General features: G+C 37.5%; 1 protein-coding gene across 4 annotated transcripts in view; it reads right to left on the bottom strand.

The window, feature by feature from the left end:
• The window catches only part of FRMD6 (FERM domain containing 6), a 314,363-nt gene that overhangs the window by 246,310 nt on the left and 54,696 nt on the right, over positions 1-13,357 (bottom strand). For 2 of the 4 annotated variants that reach the window (XM_072761554.1, XM_072761555.1), the window contains one exon: positions 5,125-5,261. The exons of the other annotated variants lie outside the window; for them this stretch is intronic. The gene's annotated coding sequence lies outside the window, so the exon portion shown is untranslated. The remainder of the gene's footprint in view (positions 1-5,124; positions 5,262-13,357) is intronic. 4 annotated transcript variants of the gene reach the window in all.

Here is a 13,357-nt window from a genome sequence, read left to right as displayed (position 1 = left end):
TTATTTCTTACATTCATCATACTCATAATTTCTAGTTTCTCATCCCCATGCCCATTCTATGAAGAACATTACATGTAAAAATTCACAAGAGTCCTTGTCCCTCTCACTTCAAATTAAAGCTTCAACAAAGGCCAAAACCATAGAGAAAGAAATTTACTTAAAAATTCTTACCTTGGTTCAATTGCAACTCATGACTTCTGAGCAAACTCTCATAAGCAATAAAGAACTTTTTTTAAAACCAACATATAAAGTGAGAAAATTCATTTCACCAAAGCCAACCTAGTTTTCATTTACACTGACTACTGCTCACATTCAGTGAGCAGCAGTGATGCCAGCATTTTTCTTCAGTTGAAAAAAATTAGACCAGAAGAAAGAAAACTATTTATATATCTTGTCTCTTTATGTAGTTTCTTAAAGCTTCAGCTTATCAGGATTTCCTTCATTGCCAACTGAAGCCAGATACATGGCCCACCTGATCCTATAATAATTTCAGTTTTAGAGATAAGCTGGCTTGGAAAGCACTCTCTTGGAGAAGCTGGATTTCAAACTAAAACCACTCGGTCAGAGAAAATATTATCTCACATTAAATAATAACATTTTATATTTTTTCCATAATCAGAAAAAACACCAGCTCACTGTGGAAAACCTGAAATGTATTCCTCTTTCCTCTTTTATCAGCCTTTGCTCATCTAATTTCAGGTTTTTAGACCTAAGTAAATCTTTTTTCAACAATAGATATTAGCTTTTGTATACAGTTTTGTAATCATATTCAAAACTTTAAAAAATATTTTCTAATGATTTCCAATTGCTCACTGCAAGTTATTCTGTACTTTTGTTAGTGTGTCCTCATAACAATTTACCTGTTGATTAATTGGACTGCAAATTGAAATACTTTTTTCTTTTAAAGAGGCCATGTGGGCTATATTTTTCACTTCCTTGTAAATCTGGTGAGTTCCTACAGTCTTTGTACATAAGCATCACATTAGGCAAATATGACATTCTTGAGACACAACCTTATCTTCTAGAACAGTTTTTTAGCTTTCAGGGTAAAGAAGTCTGAGCCCAGGTGAATGTTTGTTTCATTAATAACCTGTTCATTTCTGTCCAAATGCCTGAAAGATGCCTTAACCTGGTTACACAAACCTTTTAAAAGATACATCTCTATTTGGGTCTGTTAATTTTATCTAAGATCTTTTTCAGCTCTGAAAAGATTTCTTTTGACATATGCTTGACCACTGTATCCAGTATTTTGTTCCATTTCTTCATTGGGAGTAAATGTAATTTTTCCTGTCTTCTCGCTCAACACTTTCATCTTGGTCCTTTCATTCCTTATTTTGCCTCCACTTTATCATTTTGTTTCTGTAGAGTCTTCTCTATATTTACTCTCTTCAGTACAGGCTTGAATTCTGCTATTACTCTATTGGCATATTTACCCTCATTTCTTATTTCAGCCTTTGCAAATCATCTTTCATCCCAGTCTTTCTTCTCCTGCTGGCTTCTGATTCCTATCTAACAGTGGCTCTACCTTCTTGCATCTTTTCGAAAATACCAAAAATATTTCTGCTAGTTTTTCTTTTTCTTGGAGAAATTATTCCCAAACATATAAGCCTGCTCCAAATTTTAATAGAAAAGCTTCCTGTCTCTTATACTGTAGTATTCTTTTCTTAGGTCCCCTTTGAGCATCTTTCTATCTATTCATAGACAGAGAAGAGAATAGTATGTTCAAGTCTGGCACTTGTCGATAGATAATACTGGTGAGGAGTCTTAATACTCCCTCATTTTCCTCTTGGGGATAGCAAAGCAGATCTGAAGGGCAAACTGACTCACACGGTACCTACTTCAGGTTTCAGGGTCTACCAGATATTTAGCTACTGGTGTTTGCTGGGTGGGGCTTTTCCTGCTCTATCTGTTATAATTTCTAACTAGGAAGAGAGAGACCAAGAGGCAATCTGCTGGGTTCTTTTTAGAGGGCAGTATATAAAAGATTATATGCCCTCCAGCATGCACTGTTCCCCTGCCTTCTTCTTGCCTCTTCCCTGTTGTGGTACTTTATATTACATAATCAGCCATTCCAGGACACAAAACATTCTCTGTTTATCTCCATCTACCTCCTTCCTGGCTGTGGTCTGGGAGCCATATCTCTAAATGAATATAGAAAAAAAGAAATTGATAGGTTAGGTGGGAGGCATGACTCTGGATTTGACTCTAGCTAGGTCAGAGGATGGTTTCCTTCCAGTTGGACCATTTGCTTTTCTGGCCAGTGCAACTGCAAGGTCCTGAAATTGTCAAGGGCAAATGAGAGGGGAAAGGTACAAGTGCATCTTTCAGCACCAGCTGGGCTTCTTGAGTTCAGTGCACAGGGTGCATATTTTGTAATCTTAAGAATATGCTTCTCAATCCATCCTACTGACAATTACGTTAGTAGACATTCCCTGTGGACCTCAGCATGTGGCCTTTCTCCACTTAAATTTAGTATCTATTATCCTTCCTTTTTTTTTTTTTTTTTTTTTACTTTTTTTTGTATCATTTCATGGGTATTTTGATGAAAAGTTTGTGAAGAAACATCTCAGGTATCACCTGTCTCCTGCTATGATGACCTGGGAAGTATGTAAATGAAAATTTGAAATATTACTTGCTAGAATGACACAGGTAGTCTGTAACAGCTTATCTATAATAGGTTTTGAATCCACAAAAGGAAAAAACAAAGAGATTTCTTCATGCTACTCATAGATTCACAGGACAGAAAAATCACAAATTATGCTAATAGCACCATAATGGCTCATATTTTATGTAGAGAAGCAAAAAAAGCTACAAGATTCAAAGTAGCCCCACCTCTTCCAGAGCTTGGGAGTAAGAAAGTTCTCTGAAGTAGAAAGTATTATCAATTTAGAATGAATGAAACCAGCTTCCAGCAAAAGTGACTCCTGAGATTATAGTGTCCCTCAGCTCCTCAACCAGCAAGGAAAACAGATGAATCCAACTGAATCCACAAATCAAAGCATTTCAAAGAGCTGGGTTGACCTGTCTGCACCCTCAAGATGTGAATGTTGTTAATGTAAATCAGTTTATAACTAAGTAAACCGTAAAGTCTCCTGACTGAGGAAACAATGAAAAAAATATATAGGGCAGCCCAGGTGGCTCAGCGGTTTAGCGCCGCCTTGGGCCTTGGGCATGATCCTGGAGACCCGAGATCTAGTCTCATGTTGGGCTCCCTGCATGGAGCCTGCTTCTCCCTCTGCCTGTGTCTCTGCCTCTCTCTCTGTGTTTGTGTGTCTCTCATGAATAAATAAAACCTTTTTTTTTTATATATATATAGAGAGAGTCTGCTTGGAATCTAGGTAAAGGGGAAGCAAAGAACAGGACTTTGTCAGTGAGTCTCTAACACTGCCTAAGAAAAACAGCATGTTTTGGCTACCTGAAACAAGCATTGTCATTCTTTTGGCAGGTACATCCCTATATTGGACAGGGGATTATCATAACTAATGACTCCTATTACTAAAATCACCTACCTCTTTTACTCTGAGCCAGCGAGCGAGCTCTCCCTTTCCACATAAGGTTTTTCTGAAGTTTAGGGAAAAATCTGGGCAGGAAGAATGTGGCTCTAATGCTAAATGGATAACAGAACCTAATTTTCTGGAGTTCAGTGCTAACACCTTGACTCTAACCTCTTTGATATGATGAAACAATCCATGCTGTGAAAAAAAACATTCCATATGAATTTTCTGGCCTATCTTTCCTATACTCAAATGCCTTCTGTGATCCCCTACTGCCTTCAAATTTAATTTCAAACTTTTGAATATGACACTCAAGATCCTTTCCAAATTTATCCTCCACCATTCCCCAACACCGGCTATTTTCCAATCTGGCCCATCTTGATGCCTTCTCAAATGCCCACAGTCATTTGCTTCTCCCTGTCTTTGATCATTCTTTCCTTATTTAGGATTTCCTTTCCACCTTTCCAAACACCAAAATCTCATTGGTTCAGGGTAAATTCAAGTCCACCCATCTCCATGAAAACCTTTGCAGCTATACCAGACCACTGATTTCTGCATTTCAGTTACTGTGTAACATCCTGAGGCCTAACTCTTCCCTGCCAAGCCTAAATTGCCAATTGTAGATTCCTTGCTTTGTCACTACTCCATCCTATTGTGTTATCTAGACTCAATGAAATTTCATTATGTAGTATTTAACTGCTTGTGTATATGTCTAGTCTCTCAAATTTCTAGGGGAAGAGAGATTTCTGAACTCCCTCTCTATCCTCACTGTGGTAATCACAGTGACGATAACAAATAAACTTACCTGAATTAAAATAAAATGTAAATCAGTCCACACAGACATGAATGTGGACTACTGTGTGTCTTTCTGCATTGGAATGGCTAGTATTCTAGTTCTTTCCTGTGTGAGACCAAATGGCTGAGTGATTAAGAGTATGGGTTCTGGGTTCCAAGAAACCTGGATTCTAATCTCTGCTTGGCTATTTTTCTTCTGCAAATTTAGGGCAAGTTTCTTAGAGTCTCTAAGCCAGGATTTTCTCACATGTAAAATGAATTCATAGGGTTTTGGTGAAGATTAAATGAGATCATGTAAGTGACATATTTAGCAATAGTGCCTCACACATGGTAGGTGCTGAGTAAATGTTAACTATGATTAGTAGAAAGAGTTCCAAGGGATGCCTTCATCTGTATCATTCTCTTGAGAACTCTTGACAGCTCTAAGACAAGAGAAATTGTATTGCATAACATCTTAAGGCTTATTGGGATAAAACAGTAATGAAAGCATCAAAATTAGCTCCCAGACCAGGACTATCAGTCCTTAGTAATAAGTGGGAGGCAAAGAAGCTCCTGTCTCAAATGTGGGTGGTTGGGGGCAAGAGGAAGGGATAAGGGGGTTGGGAGAGCATTGCTCTAGAAAGGCAGAAAATTCTCTGAGATAGGGCCAAAAGCCTGGGCCCTAACCTGGGGCATCAGGCCAGCATCAGCAAGGAAGATGCTTGGTGACACTACAGATAGTGTCTTCAAATGAAAAGAGTACTGGTTCCAACCTGTTCAAATGTCCTTGACTGAGGTGTGTAAAACAGGAAGAACAAGACTACCTCTGGAAGTGTGAAGAGTTGTGCTCACTTACCATTCTAGGTGGCCAGAAGCTGTAATCACTGGAGAAAGAGTCTGTAAAGTTCTAAGTCAGCTGGTACAGCTGAGGAGCAGCAGTGGTGGTGGCTTCAGGAGGTAAGAGTTGGAAAGGCAGCAGAGTCCCACCGCTGGCTGGGTAAAGATTTAAAAGCCTTTTTAAATGAGATGGGATATGAATCTGAACCAAAGTGAAATTGAGAAGTGGCTGAGAGCCACATGCAAGTGTGAGTTAAGGCCAAGTCTTGACTGTCCCTACTGGTATGGCCCCAGAAAACTGTGGCTATAAACAATTATCCCAGAGCTGGGGAAAAGCAGCAGCAGCCGTGCTGGCAGGGGCATAATCCCAGGCCCTCACATCTGCCCAGCGCCTTCACTGCTGGCCCAGGTACCCTCATTTGGATGACCTTCAAAATAATTTAACTCATTATACCTAATTTAAAAATTATTTCCCAAAATGCTTAAGGCTATTAACGACTAAGTGTTCCAGGGCTAACCATTAGGTCTTATCACATGTAGGGGCAAATATTCTCCTCAAGAAGCATACAGGACATTATTCTTAATTGAATCTGGTAACAGACTTACAGCACAACCTGGGGATTAACTCGCTAAAGTGGTTAAACAAAGATTCCTGGCGCCTAAGTGCTTGAGGACTAAGAACATTTCAAAGATTTACATGACTCAAGTCAAACCAGAAACCTGGGTGAGGGGAAGAAGGCGGCTTTGAATTCTTGGCAGGACTGCTCCAGCTATGAGTCTAATTTCAGGTGAACTGAGGACAAAGCTCAGGAACTGAAAAGGAAGTATTTCTCCTATGGCTAAAATCATCCCCACTAAATCAGTAGAGCGAAAAGAAAGGGGTCTCTAAAACACCCACTAATATGCCTTAGTGTAGTTCTTCAACCTACACTATGATGGAACTTAGGAAGGCCCTTTGAATCTGATTAACTGTGACCTTCACTTACACAAAACATTCTGATATTATTTCTTGGGTAATTTCCACCTATACTGTTCTGTTTTGTTTTTACTTCTTATTCTTTGAATGCTGGAACTCCTTGAGTGCTTCTGTTAGGTCCTTATCATTTACCTACCATTTTCCAACACTGTTGTTTTCTGGGGTTTTGTTATTCTACTTGCTAGGGAGAATCTCTGTAATTTTATCTTCTGAATCTGCTTTCAACATACATATTTTAAAATTTCAGTTATCACATCATTTTCTGAGAGCTTTTTAAAAAAGCAATAGGTATTTTGTGATCACAAAAGGATTAATTTGGGATGCCTGGGTGACTCAGCAGTAGAGCCTCTGCCTTAGGCTCGGGGTGTGATCCTGGAGTCCCGGGATCGAGTCCCACATCAGGCTTCTTGCATGGAGCCTGCTTCTCCCTCTGCCTTTGTCTCTGCCTCTCTCTCTGTGTCTCTCATGAATAAATAAATAAAATCTTTTTTAAAAGGATTAATTTATTAGGAAGATGTAATAATTACAAACATATATGCATTTAATAACAAGATACGTGAAAAAAAAACCTGACACAGCTGAAGAAACAGTTCCAGAATTCTACTGAGACTTTAATACTCATTAGTAAGCAATTCAGAGCAAAGCAAGACAAAATATCTCCATAGACATAGAATATGTGAATAACACTATCAATCACCATCTAATAGACATTTAAAGAAGGCAATATCTAACAACTGCAGAATACATACTGTCTTCAACTGCCCAAAGACAAACCATATGCTGGACAATAAAACAGGTCAATGAATGTTAAAGGACTGAAATACACACTGTGTATTTTCTGGTCACAATGGAATTAAATAAGAAATCAATAATAATACAGTACCTAGGGATACCCCAAATAACTGGAAATTAAACACCTTTCTAAATAATTCATGAGTGAAAGACAAAATTACAAGGGCAACTGGAAATATTCTGAGCTAAATGAAGATGAATTCAGCTAAAAGAGCTTTAAATGCATATATTACATAAGGAAGACATTTTTAAAAGTCAGAGAATGATAAAGGACAGAAATTAGTGGACTAGAAAACAGACAGATAAAACAGAAAATGATCAAAGCCAAAAGCTGGTTTTCAAAAAGATCAACAAATTTGACAAACCCCAACCTAGCAATTGAGAGAAAGGGAAAAAGGATAGAAATTGCCAATATGAAGAATAAAAAGGAAGTTATCACCACAGGTCCTACAGACGTTTAAAGAATAAAAAGAATGATATAAAAAATTCATGCTAATAAATTCAACTATTTAGATTAAATGAAAATTCTTGGAAAATACAACTTACCAAAATTGATACAAAAAAATAGAACTGAATAGCCCCTTATCTGTATAAAAATGGAATTTGTTATAAATATCTTTCAAAAAATAAAACTCCAGGTGCAGATGATTTTTTTTAAAGATTTTATTAATTTATTCATGAGACACACATAGAAGCAGAAACATAGGCAGAGGGAGAAGCAGGCTCCCTGCAGGGAACCTGATGCGAGACTATCCCAGGACCCTGGGATCACAACCTGAGCCAAAGGCAGACGCTCAACCACTGAACCACCCAGGCATCCCTGGTGCAGATTATTTTAGTGGTAAATTCAGTTAAGCATTCATGGAGAAAATAATACCAATCTTATGCCAAACATTTTCAGAATACAGGGGAGGAAGGAATATTGCCCAACTTATTTTATGAGGCCAGCATAACCCTAATTACCAAAATCTGACAAAAATATCACAGAAAAAAAAATAAAGATCACTATCCTTCATGAGTATAGACAAAAAATTCTTGACAAATTATTAGCAAATTAAATTCAGAAATGTTTTTAGAGAACACTACATCATGACCAAATAAACTCAATTCCAAAATGTAAGGTCGACTTAACATTAAAAAAAAATCAAGTATTATTCACCGTATCAGCAGAATAAAGGAGAAAAACCATATGATTTCAACAGATGCATAAAAACTATTTGAAAAGTGCAACACCTATCATAATTTAAGAAAATATTCATGACCCATATAAAAACTTATATCTAAAATATATAAAGAATTCTTATTAAAATCAGTAATAGAAAAAAATCAGTAATAGGACAACCTATTTTTTAAAATGGATAAAACATTTGAACACTTCACAAATATGACATGCAAATACCCAGGAAGCACATAAAAAGAAGCTCAGCTTCATTATTCATCAGCAAAAGGAAAACTAAAAGTACAATAAAGTTTTACACACCTATTAAAATGACTAAAATTAAAAAGACTGCCCATAACTAGCACTGGCCAAGATGTATAATAACTGGAACTCTCATACGTTGCTGATACAATGTAAAATAGTACAATCACTTTGGAAAAACAGTTTGATCATTTCTTGAAAAGCTGAAACATGCACCTAACATACAACCAGCTATTCCACTCTTAGGTATTTATCAAAGAGAAATGAAAACATGTCTACACAAAGACATACATGTTTACCGCAACTTTTTTGTAATTGCCCAATACAGGAAATGTCCAAATGTCCATCAACATTGTGAAGGGATAACAAATTCTGGATATCCATTGAATGTAATACTACTCAAAGGGAATGAACTATCGATACCTGCAGCAGCATCATTGATTCTAAAATCATCATGCTGAGTAAAAGAAGCCAGACAAAAAAAGAGTACTCGTATGACTCGATTTACCTACATTTCTAAAAAGTGAAAGTTAAGTTACAGCTTCAGTTAAAAAAACTCATGGGTGCCTGGAGATGGACACAGAAGGAGAATGAAATTACAAAGGGGTGTGAGGAATCTTTGGGGAATGATAGAAACATACATTTTCTTGATTATCATGACAGTTTCATGTGTGCATACAAATGTCCAAAATAATCAAATTGCACATTTTAATATGTACAGTTTATAGTTATTCAGTTATAGTTCAATATATTTAAAACAACAAAAGCAAAACCAGAAACAACCATTCTGATGGATAAAAAAATAAAAACAGTATTTTTTTTCCTTTCACCTTCTGACTCAAAATCTGTGTTTTCTAAAAAATGTTAATTAAATTTTTCTTCCTATTTTTCATCTGTTTCTTAATTTTGTCTCCCCTGCTTTAGGGTTTTTTTTTCTTTTTGTTTATTTTATTTATTATTATTATTATTATTATTATTATTTTGCTACTGAGTCATTCTTTTAATTTCTGGTGGTTCCTGGGTGATTGGAAGCTTTGCCTATGTGGCAGGGGAGGAGTTTGATATCACAAGTAGATTTCATCATTGGTTGATCTAGCAGAGATCTAGCTCTTTTGCTGGAAGACTCCTAAATTTGTTTCTGCAGGCCATCCCTCTTGAGCTTGTCCATTTCCCCCATAGACAGGGAGCTTGTCCATTTCCCCCAGCTTCCTGCTTCAGGTATATAAACCTGGCTGCCAGCATTCTGGGGCCAAGTTGGATAGGAGATCTTATCATTCAGTATGCAGCTCTTCCTTCCTGTTCACAGACCCCCCTACCTCACTACACCCTATTTTCTAACTGAGGTTCTTAAGTCCTGAGCCCCTTGAACTGTACCTCTTGTGGTAGGATACCTGCGATTGGCTGTGACTGGGAAGGCCAGTTGCACAGGCTAAGGAAGGGGATAGTTTTGCTAACCCAGGTCTCTCATTTTCAGCTCTACCCTCATCCCTGCCAACAGAAAAACCGGACTGTAATTCGCCAGTCTTCCTGTGGTTCTCTAGTACATATTACTTGGCTTTCAGCACACATTCTGCTTTCTCTGTTCAAAGTTAGATACCACCTCATCTGTTTTCTGTCTTCTCAAAATTTATCTTCTTGTCTGCTGTTGTTTCTTCTCCTGTTCTCATTGTGCTGGGTTTACAGAGATTTTATTCTTTTATAGCCAGTAAAGTTGAGGTTTTAGTTGGAGCAGAGATAAATATAATTGTTGTCTACTAAAACTCAGGAAGAAAATGATGACCGTTTTAATAGTGAAGAACAACAGGCTATTGTGGGCAATGAATTCATGTCTCTTCCATGAAGGCCTGCAATGTGCCCAGCGGAGTGTTAGGAGTTGGAAGCCCTGAAGCCTGTCTACAAGCATTGTGGCTTGCTGGGACTTCTCATTAATTCCTGTTTTAATATTAAGAATTGCTGGCACTGTCAACACCATGTCTTGCTTCAGTATTTCCTAAGAGCCTCCCAGGACCTTTCCTGTGGATTCATTCTGGGCATTTACTTTAATGTGGAAACAGGATGGCCTTTAGAGGCAAAGAAACAAAATCAGTGTTATTTAGTAAACAGCTAACAGAATGGAATTGAGAAAATTCATGAAGAAAAGAACTTCTGGAGAATCTAGTCGAAATGCAGTAGGAAAATGTGCCCTTTTCAAGTGTTCAACATACCCTAAACCAGGGAGTCCTGGAAGCAGTGAGTAGCTGAAATATATATGCAGGGAAAATATTAAATGTATTTTTATAATGCTCTAGCAAGGTAGGTTAGTACTGTCATACTACATTTTTTGTTATATATATATATATATTTTTTTTAATTGAAGTTCGATTTGCCAACATATAGTATAGCACTGCCGTACCACATCTTATGGACCAAAAAATGAAGCCACCAAGTGATTAAGCTATTTGCCTGGTGTCACTAACAAGTTGTGACACAGATGGGACTGGAACTCTTGGCCTCTGGGGTCTTAGTCTGTTTCTTCATCTGTGAGTCATCTTTTAAATTTTTTTAAAAAAAGAGACTCAACTTATCAGTTCTCACAATTCCATTTCCAAAGAAGGCTACACTGATAGACCAAATGCAGAATGGCCCAAGACCAAGCTTTTCCTCATCTATGGGCACATTGTTCTGATGAAGCAATTCAGAAAATATACACACAGATATCCAGCAGTAACCTTCGCCTCTCAATTACAAGGAACCAAGTAGGTGGGGTCTACCCATTGATCTCAATGAACAATTGCTGCACAGAAGCCCAGAAGAAGGGAAAGCCCCCAGCCCTGAAGCCCCAAACTCAGAAAGTTTTCACCTCCTCCAAGAGCCAGTTCAAGCAGGCACATGACCAAGGAAAACCATACCAAAGGAAAAACTGCCGAGAGAGGAGAGAGATTATCCACACCCCTATCATTCTTACTACTTACAAGGCACCTACCCATACATTAGCTCATTTGTACTCACAACCACCTTATAAGGCAGGTATTATTAACACCATTCCACCTACAAAAGAGAAGAGGACCTTGAAGTTCAGTGGTATCACATGACTGTTTGGATCACACACCTAATGAATGGCACAGTCAGGCCCAGAGCGGAAGTCATCTGGACCCAAATCCTATACTCTTCTCCAACATTCCACAGGAAAAAGCCTGTCACAAGTCTTCCATTGCTTTGTGATCTTTCTTCCCTCCCACCCTTCCTTCCTTCCTTTATAATCGAACTTCTTTCAACGAATTTTATCATAAGAATAGGAACAGCTAACGTTTATTGAGTGCCTATTGTGTTCACCAGCTGTGTGTTAGATACCTTACCTGGAGTTTCTCTTTACCTTTATTATCACCACTATGTGGATGCAAAAGCTGGGGGCACTGAGAGGGAAGCAACTCAAACTAGATCACCAGCTACTAAAATGTAGAGTCTAGGATTTAAACCCACGCAGTCTGACTTCAGAGTCAACACTTCAACTTATTACTGCCTTATTTTCTTTTTAATGCAAGATAAGCAAAAATAAATAAATAAATAAATAAATAAATAAATAAATAAATAAATTTAAAAGCTTGATTCTTTATAATGACCAGCAAATTGGTGGTAGGCAGAATTTTTGGCAAACACAGTTCTCACATGTTGGGGACCTCACCGATATTATGTGTGAGCCCTTTTCTCTGAACTAAGTCTGGTTTTTGTTTTTTAAGACAAATCAGCAAAAAATCATTTTGTGGTTCCTTTTATTTTCCATCCAGTACCATACAAAATGGGATGCAGATATCATCCACACTAGTTTCAGCCCCTGACTGGTGCAATTTATTCATCATCTCAAATATCTTAACAGTTCTAGTCTCTATTATTGGGGATAAGAACACAAAGTAACTTTTAAGCTAAACTCTATGGACACAACTGGCAAAAGTTTTCAGAGATCGAAGTTTTTTTGACACCATTCATTACCTCCTCTGGGAAGAAACAACAGGCAATGACAGCATCTAATCATAATTCCACTGTCCCAATACAGGCAGGCTCAATGGTCAAGTACCTTGCTATCTTCTGAGAACCAAAATAAAACAGTAAGCAATTGTAATTCCTGGACCAAGAAATTTCTCACAGAAATTCTCTAAACAATACATGTCTCAATTGTTGTAACAGGTGTCCTTTATCCTTCAGGGAAAAGTATTCACAGATCTTGTGTGGCTTAACTTAAATACACATGTTTGTTGTCAAAATTTGTTAATCCTGTTGGTTTCCCCTGAGAAGGGGAGGAATCATTATATAGCATTGGGGACTTTGGATCTATAAAAAGGAAATCTGATCAAGAGGGTTCCACTAGCTTTCACACAAAGTGTGAGGAAGGACTTGTTTCCTCCCCATTTATCATGAACAAATACTTGCATTGTAAAATAATAATAATGATAATATAATAATAATAATAATAATAATAATAATGGAGTACTAGAAAAATATAAAGTGAAACGTAGCATACAATATACACACTCAAATTTTTAAACATTAAATTACTTTATCATATTGTTATAAAGGCTTTTAGTATATGTGCTACCGAAGTGAGCACCCATAAAGGCTTTTAAATGTTTAATTCTCAATTTCTACACTTAGACTATTAATCAACATCTCCAGGACTTACACTAGTCAGAGGACTATCCTCTGAATAGCATCAGCTTAGAACATGTGCAAGAAACATACCAACTGGGGCATCTGGGTGGAGCAGTCAGTTAAGCATTCAACTCTTGGCTTCAGCTCAGGTCCTGATCTCAGGGTCATAAGACTGAGCCCTGCACTGGACTCTGCACTCATTGCAGAGTCTGCTAGAGATTCTCTCTCCCTCCTGTTCTGCCTCTCTCACTTCTGCTCACTCGTTCTCTCTAAAATGAATAAATAAATCTAAGAAGTAAAAGTAACATACCAACTGCTTTTACTACTAATTTTATTGATTTCTTAAAATTAACCCATCATTTTAATGAAAGTAGTTGGATATGTGGTGGGCCACGACCGTTTACCAGCTACAAAACTCTGCACTGCTGCTTCTAGAAAGCT

This window comes from Vulpes vulpes, chromosome 6, assembly GCF_048418805.1.
Source record: "Vulpes vulpes isolate BD-2025 chromosome 6, VulVul3, whole genome shotgun sequence".
Classification (NCBI taxonomy): Eukaryota; Metazoa; Chordata; class Mammalia; order Carnivora; family Canidae; genus Vulpes; species Vulpes vulpes.
The sequence above is the reverse complement of the archived record's forward strand: the minus strand, read 5'-3'. Positions and strand labels throughout refer to the sequence as shown.